The sequence below is a fragment of the Canis lupus genome, chromosome 26 (genome assembly GCF_011100685.1).
Source record: "Canis lupus familiaris isolate Mischka breed German Shepherd chromosome 26, alternate assembly UU_Cfam_GSD_1.0, whole genome shotgun sequence".
Taxonomy (NCBI): Eukaryota; Metazoa; Chordata; class Mammalia; order Carnivora; family Canidae; genus Canis; species Canis lupus.
In genome coordinates, this window is record NC_049247.1 from 38,392,446 (window position 1) to 38,400,957 (window position 8,512).

Below are 8,512 nucleotides of genomic sequence, written 5' to 3' on the forward strand. Positions count from 1 at the left end.
GTCTATGGATCAGAAGTTTCTCGGTTCAACCAGCTGTTGTCCTGGGTCTTAACCTCAGCTGTGATCCAAGAAATTTTCCTGGTTTGCTTATGCTTAATCTAAACTTAGATGTTTGATTTCATTTGTTTGTTTTTGATGCTGACTCTCTATATCATTAGGCCACGTTAACTTGCAAGTAACAAACCCCTAGCCTACGCCGGCTTACACAGAAAAGGAAGGCAGTGGCTTACATAAACTGGAACGTGCAGGGGGCACAGTTAGACGGGATTCAGGGTTCAGAGGGGGATTTTTGGGATTCAGTTTCTCACCATTTCTCAGCTCTGCTTTCCACGAGGGTTGGCGTCAAGCTCACGTTTCCAGAGCGGGAGTAGTAGGACTTTGCAGCAATAGAGAGCACAACCTTTTCTCAGGCGCTATGGAGAAAGGGGGGGGGTTCTGCCCTCGCTGTTCAGTGGAATCCTGAACCTGACTCTTCTCGACCGAGACCCATCCATCCCTGACTCAGTTGCTCTGTGTAGGGGCAGGCTGATGAGTGTAGAACATCCTGGAGGGCAGGAGATCTGGGCAGAGAGCCCTGAACACAAGAGAAAGAAGAGACACAGTTGCCCATGGGCAACTGAGTCCGGTGGGGACCATGACCTTCTTTCTCTTCCCTCTTTGCCTGCCACAGGATCCAGGGCTGGGTTTACAGAGAAGCCGACACGGTAAAACCATTTAAAATTCAGTCACCAGGGCCTGAAGGGGCCACAGTCATACATACACGTGTATGTTCTGTTTACATAGGTTGACGTCACTTCATCTTCTGTGTGGTGGTTTTTGTGATTTTTTTTTCTCTCCAGTTTTTACCTTCAGTTTGCTTTCCATTTTCTGCCATATTTGGAAGTGGGTGTTCTAGAGTATATCTGCAAAATTCCTCTTTTGAAAGAGTTAATATATGTCGTTTCGGATGCTAGTGGTAGGCGCTGAACAAAATACATGGTATTTTGTGGTAGCTTTTATGAGGTTCATATAATTCAGCTGTTAGCAGAGATCTGGGGGCTTTATCTGAAATGTGACTGACTTGAAAGGAAGCAGAGATTAGTGCACAAGAGCCTGTGAGTGTTTGAGAAATTTGGCTTAGTCAAGTACTCTCTACTGGTCTCAGCAAAACTGCCCCCAATGTCCTTCCTGCAGCTCCTTTCCCCTAAACCTCATGTGCCAGGCTAAGAGGACAACAAGGTCTCTCTGTGGTGAGTATTCTTCATGCCGTTTGATAGGCCTGATTTCCACACATGAAATTTAAATAGAAGTCAGGAAGCTCCTACTGCCGCTGTGATCATTAATATTATAATTACTATTACTAATAGTTACGCTCATGATGGCTCCCAGTTATTGAGTGCTTACTATGTGTTCTGATTAGAGGAAGTACTTACACTTCTCATCGGCCGACTCTGGAGCAGGCCTCACTTGTCTGGTGTGTAATGTGTCCACGGTCACCTTTTGGGGACCGGACACAGTTTTGCACATCCTATGTTGCTGTCCTCACCTCCGGACCTTCGTTAATCTGTCAGTCCTCACCCAGGTAAGCCATCTGCAAATGCTGCTACTTCATCATTACCTTGTCACGTTTGGGAAAGAACAGGTTAAGGGTATTGGTCAGGATGGGTTGGAAATGATAGCAGTGTTCATAAAAGCTGTATTTCTATGTTGTGTCTTACCCACTGGAAGAGGAAGCAGGAATCGATCCATTCCTGGACATCAACGAGTCAGTAAGAGCAGGAGGCCTTCCATTAAGAGGAGGCTCAAAGTTCCCAGGCATCGGGAGGAAAGTCTACAGCCTCCTTCAAACTGGCTAAAGCAAGAAAGGGAATTTATTCAGCATAATTGGAAAGTTCACTCATAATTATCTTCAGGCACAAGTAGGGTTACAGGCTTAAATGAAGCCACCGGACATGCGTGTCTCTGTGCCTTCCATCTCTACTCTGTCTCTTGGCTTAGTACTCCAGAAGGTTCTCCGCTTCCAGTGATAGAACGGCCCCCAGAAGCTTCATGCTTATAATCTATCAGTTTTCAAACCCAGGAGAAAGACCGTATCCCTTTCCTAAGACGTCTAGCACAAATCCTGAGAGTGACAGTTTGGCTTGGTTTGAGTCACACACCCACCTCCTGAACCCATTACTGAAAGTGGGCAAGAGAACTGGCCAGGCCTGGATTGTTTGCTTTCCTCTGGAGCATGGGAGCGAGATGAAGCCTCCCATGAAAATTCTGGAAATGTGGAGAAAGGTGGTTTTCCAAAAGAAAGTTGAGAGGGAGGATCAAAAGAACAAACCGACAAACCAACCCAAGAGTCCACCATGTTTTTTTGTCTAGAACTCAATTTCTCCATCTGGAAATAAACCCAATTCCAGAATACTGTGCTCCTGGGCACCCAATGGGGTGGTGAAGCAAGCAGAGAAGGTGTGGCCTGTAGGCTGCTGCCAGGCATGGGTTAGGGGGGCAGAGGAGTGCTCTGGATGCTCCTGGGGTCCAGTAGGCCTGGAGGCTCCCATAACGGAGATGAGCGTGGGTCCTAATTAGGGGATGGGGGGAGAGAAGAAGATCAGTCCCAAGGAAGACCAGATTGATTTTCAGACATCTAGTTGGGTGGTTATTAAATAAGCTTTCTAGAACACTTAAAAGGCCAGCATTGTGCGGGCCCCCGCTGGGCCACATTCTCAAGACGTGACATTGAGGGATCACACCCACTGTCACCAGTGACTAGCAAATGAGCATGAAGCGGCCAACTACAGCAACGCTACAGGACAGGCAGGAGCAGGAGTGACGTGGGTGGCACTGAGTTAATTAGAGGTCTTCCGAGAGGACAAGTATTTATACATTTTGCAGAAATCACTTTTTTTTCCATCGGTTGGGTAAAAATGTTAAAAAGATCTGTGGTTTATGTTTCGACATTTTTAACAAAGGAGAAAGATAACAAAACCCGAAGAAACGTCGTGCGTTCCCAGTTGCAGAAAGTGATCCTCACTCTGAGAGCGGTATTTGATGTAGAAAGCCAAGAAACCTTTGGTTGGAGCAGGGGATCCTGGGTACAGGATAATAGAATAAATTATAGGCCATCCAGGAAAATAAAATAGAGGGCCTTCGCTACAAAGAGAAACCCACGTTGTGGAGGCGCTCCACATAAAATTCTTATAACTTGCAGCGAAATAAAAATTCTTAGGACTTTTCTAACTCAGGAACTTAATCCGGTTTGATGGTAGAGAAAAAAAATTGTTGCTTTCAAGTAAAAAAAAAAAAAAAGGAAAAAAAAACAGAAAAGAGAAAGAATAAAAAGACACCCTATTTTTTTACTTTTCTGCTCTGTGATTAGCGCCAGAGAGCCGGGCCTTGGGGGTGGACTGAAGCCACTGGGTGGGAACGGGTGCCCCAGCCACGGAGGCTGGCCTTCGGCGTGGACCAGAGGCAGGACCTCCATCCTCAAGTGGACGTTGGCCAAAGCAGCCAGCCCTGTGCCTGTCAAAATATAAGCTAAGTATGGCATATGGGATTAGAGAGGGATCACAGAACCTCAGACATTTCCAAGAAAAATGAATAATATAAGCCCAGGCCTTGGACGATCTGCAGCTCATTAATCCCTCCTTTCCACGATGGTGGGCGGGCTGCCGCGGATGTGGGCTGCAGATGGGAAGCACACGTTCCTGGGGTTTGGTTCTACTCTCTGGGCTCCCCTTAGGCACCAAAAGCATCCACTTCCTGGCACGAGCAGGGATTTGGAGCCCGGGGCCCCGCGCGCTCGGCGTTGCTTGCACGGCCGGCCGGGCCCTGAGGAGCGCGCCCTGTGCTGACGGCCCTGCTGGCCCGGCCCCGGCCCGCTCGGCCTCGGCTGGCCTGTCCCCCTCCACCCTCGGCGCCTCTCCCCGTCCCGCGTCGCCACAGGTGTCTGGTCCTGAATGTGCGGGGAGCGACCCGCCGACTGGGCCGTGGGCCCACACCTGCTTCCAGGAGGGCCCCGAAGCCTCCACCCTGATCTGTCCAGGGCCCGTCCCCGTCTCCTCCAGATGGTTCCTTCTGCCTCTCCTCCCGGCTTTGCCTCACCTTCCTTGGGACCACGCCCTGCCCCGACCCGAGGGCCCGGCTCTGGGGGGCCGTCCCCCCGCAGATGGCTCGCACGGCGTGGAGTCCCACTGCTCCGTGGGGGACCAGCTGCGCCCCATTTCCTCTTTCTTCTTGGCACACCCTTACCCCTCGCGTGACCGTGACTCGCTGGCCTCTTGCGTCTGTCACAGGGTGAGCCCAGGTCTGTAATCAGGACGTGCAGGGCACGGGCCTGAGTGACTGACCAAACTGCAGAGGCCTAAAGCCTTCCCGTTCCTCGAGGAAAAGAGCGGGTCAGGAGAGTGCTCCCCAGCCCGGCACAGCACCCTCCGAATCTCAACCCCATCTGCTCGGGGCCCGAGAGCCTGCCCGACGGCTCGGCCTCACTGCGGAGAGAAGGTGCTGGAAATACGGCCCCGTGCCTCCTCGGCTTGCAGACCCACCGTGCTGTCCCGCGGCTGTGGCCCCTTGGGTGTCAGGCCTCGGCGGCATCTTGGTGGCCTGGGCCCACCTGGCGGGGCTGCCCGACCTCCCTGGCACAGAGCTGGCCCCGGCTCCCTCTAAAGCCTCGTCCGAGCTCCTCTTGGCAGGAGCACCCAGGCCGGGGGCGGGGGCAGAAATCCGACTTAGGTTCAGCCTCACAGACTTGTTGAGATTAAAACAGTAAACGAAAGCCGGCGTGTCTGAAGCGGTGAAGACGCATCGATTATTCCAGCTTGTGTGGTTCTCCTCCGAACTCGCACCCAGGACGGCCTGGTCTGTCCGGTCCCCAGCGTCTTTGCCCCCATCCGGGCCAGAGCGCAGCCTGCGAGGGGACCTCCCCGGGGACAGGAGGGTGCAGCGACCAGATCTCAGGCGGGGACTGCATCGGTGCTGCATCGGACGGCGAGTCCCGTGTCCTCGTGGCGCCTATGTCTGGGCCCCCGGCCCACAGCCCAGCTGGCACGTGTCACCGTGTTGAGGCCAGTGCAACGTGAAGCGTGACCCCCAGCAGATCCTGATCCCCCTGCAATCAGGGAGGAAGTTCTAGGCCCCTCGTGCCCGCACAGCCCGATGCCACCCCTACTAGGTGGTTGGGCCCCTGCGAAGCTGCCCGACTCCTCTGCCCGGTTCTTCATTCGAGGAGCAGGGGAAGAGGAACCGTCTGCGGGTTCGTGCTGCGCCCCAGGTGCGGTCGTCGCCTCCCGTATCACAAGGCAGCCTGCCTTCTCGTTCTTGTAAGATCCCAGCACAAGGCTGAGGACGTGGGGCGCCGACGTACGGCGACACATTTCGTTCCTAAATGACCCTCAGAGGGGAGATATCCACCTCTGAAGACTGACTGAAGAGCCACCAGGACGACGCTTAGGACCAGACAGGTCCACAGGACGGTGGGGAGCTGAATGGGGCAGAGTCGGGACAAAGGGCCTGGACCCGACGGCCTCCGAGGCCACCAGAAACCGCCGAGGGGAATGACGGGGCCGGGGAGGAACCGAGACTGTTTTCTGGGCTCAGGAGAATCTTGCTCTTTTAATGATCATCTTCCATGTTTCGGGGCATATTCACAGGCCCTGCAAGCGCGTCAGTGGGGACACAGCACTTTCATCATGTCAGTGGGTCCTCACACGGACCTGTGAGCCCAGCCCAGGGCAGCGTTGCCCCAGCGTGACTCACGAGGGAAGGCCGAGGCCCAGAGACGTCATGCGACTTGTCCAAGGACCCACGGCTGGTGAGGAGCAGAGCCCGGGCTCAGACCCCCGGCCCCGCTGTCTCCTCCAGCGCCCCTGCTTCCTGTCCTCTCCAGGAACAGATTTCAGGGGTGGGTTTCCCGGCAGCTTTTTCTAAACAGCATCAAGCAAAAGCAGTTTTATCAATTTATTAATGTAAACAATGTGCCGATAAGGGACTTTTATCTTCCTCAAGCTTTCCAACCCATATCAAATGTCAGGTTTATTTTGTGCCTACAAGGAGCCATAAATGTAAAAACGAGCAAAACTAGTCCCACAAAAGGAGTCCGCAAGGCACGCCCGGGCGTGATTGTGGAAACAGAGGACAGGAACGGCTTATGATGCTTAATGAAACGTGGAAGGGACAGAACTCGGCTTTTATTTGAAACATGGTCTTCATTTTGCTGCCAAATAAAATAAAACAAGTATGAAACAGGCACAAACCACTGTTGGACGGGTTTCCCAAAAGGCTTGGACACACTGTGAAATCAGGGGTTTGCATGTTGCCCTTTTACGAAAGAAAACAGGGCTATGCTCCTTCCGAGCAGACACGGCTTCCAGCTTGCTTTTCCACGTGGGGACACGAGTGCCAGGGACCGTTATCGATCCACCCCTCCTTCCGCCTGGACACCGGGATGTACGGGGGCCCGTTTCCCGAAGCTGGAGCCCACCATGGCCTGTAACGCCACGTCTGGGTCGCCACATGCCCCCGTCCGGGCAGAGCGTAGGCACACCGCTCGTCGGCAGGATTATGGGGGGGCCCTCCCCTTCTCCGAGCCACCCTGCGCGGACGGCTGCTGCGGGCCCAAGGGGCTGCGAGCGCCACCGCAGCTTCTCCGGCTCACAGGCAGGGCGGCTCGTTCCAACCACCAGGCACCTGTTCCTATTTCCATTTTGAATGTGATGGTTTACTGTGTGCTTAACCTGTTCCAGAATCTGTGCAAAAGGATGTGCTGCGTCTTTATCCATCATCTTTCAATGGACACCGAGGCTCCTTCCACAGTGTGGCTGCTGTGGACGTTGCTGCTAGAAACATCGGGGTGCAGGGGTCCCGGCGTCTCACTGCATCTGTATCTTTGGGGTCAGTCCCCAGCAGTGCGATTGCTGGGTCATAGGGCAGATCGATTTTTAACTCTTTGAGGAACCTCCACACAGTTTTCCAGAGTGGCTGCCCCAGTTCCCATTCCCACCAACAGTGCAGGAGGGTTCCCCTTCTCCGCATCCTCTCCAACATTTGTTGTGTCCCGTCTTGTTAATTTTCCCCATTCTCACTGGGGTGAGGTGGGATCTCACTGTGGTTTGGATCTGTATTTCCCTGATGGCCAGTGATGCGGAGCATGCTCTCATGTGCTTGTTGGCCATGTCTATGTCTTCCCTGGTGAAGTGTCTGTTCATGTCTTTTGCCCATTTCATGATTGGATGGTTTGTTTTTTTGCCGTTGAATTTAATAAGTTCTTTATCTCCTTGATTCACACACCAGTTTGGGTCGGTGCACGCAACGTCGTACACATGACCGTCAGCCACCACGACTGTTGTAACCTGAGCTTACGGACTAGAAACTAAGAATGAGAGTAGGAGCAGGTGATCTGATGCAAGTCCCCGCGGGCAGTACTTGACAGAACCGCTACGAGAACCCAGAGCTGGGCGCACCATTGAACCTTCCTTAGCTTTTGTCTCCCGACTGCAAAGCAAGACAATAGTATTTGCAAAGAAGGGATGTTTTTAGATCTAAGGATGCACACCTATAACAGTGCCCAACACGGTGCCTGACACTCAGTGCTCGCTGAGTATTTGTTTAAAATGACAGTAAGGCACGGATTCTTGATGGGGGTTTGTGGATGGGCTCCAGGAGATCTAATTACTCTCCCAAATTATACATGCGATTCTGTGTCTACATCAGTGTCTATTTTGGGGTGTGTGTAGGGGAGAGTTTGCTTTCGATGGTTTTCACACAGGTCTGTGCTGCCCCCAGTGCCGCCAAAGTGAAAAATGTGTACTTCAGAGGAAATGTAAGAATCTCCTTTGCCCCAACTCATTGCTCACTCCGTCTTGAGAAGGAAGAGCTTTGCCATGTTGTGACCAGGGGGACATTTCATGTGACCAGTAAAAAACAGAAAGGCCTAACTTCTTCCTGGGGGACCTGGCCCTCTGGGCTGGACCCGTGTCGTTTCTCACACTTGGTGATCTGTGTGGCTGACACTTGTTACCCCTGAGCCTCTTCCTCCTTGGAAGATATTGGAGGACAGGTGGGGCCTTTACGTCTACCTGTCCCAGGCAAACAAATCCTCACAGGTACATGGGTCTGAGCCTTATGGGGTCAGGGGATGGGGGCAGAAACCTAGGGTGTGATCAAGTCTTTCTTTGCCAGATTCCTTTATTTGGATCTCACTGGTGATGGCTTTTTAGCAGGAGAGAATTTAGAGGTCGAGATTCCATCTGATATCTCTGCCTCTCAGTAGAATAGTTTAGCATTTTTTTAAGCATCCTTAGGGATTACACACACACACACACACACACAAAGTCTCAGATGGAAGTCTTCCAACCATTCAACTGGCTTTAACTGATAATGATCTAAGCAATTTTATTTTCTATTTCAGCTTCAAAATTTGAGAAAGCAATTTCAAGAATAAAATCAGCTATTTTTGTGTCTTTTTAATGTATAATCCAAATAACAGCACAAAACATTTACTGGGCACTTACTTTATGCTACCAACTAAGCCAGTGTGTTACATGCG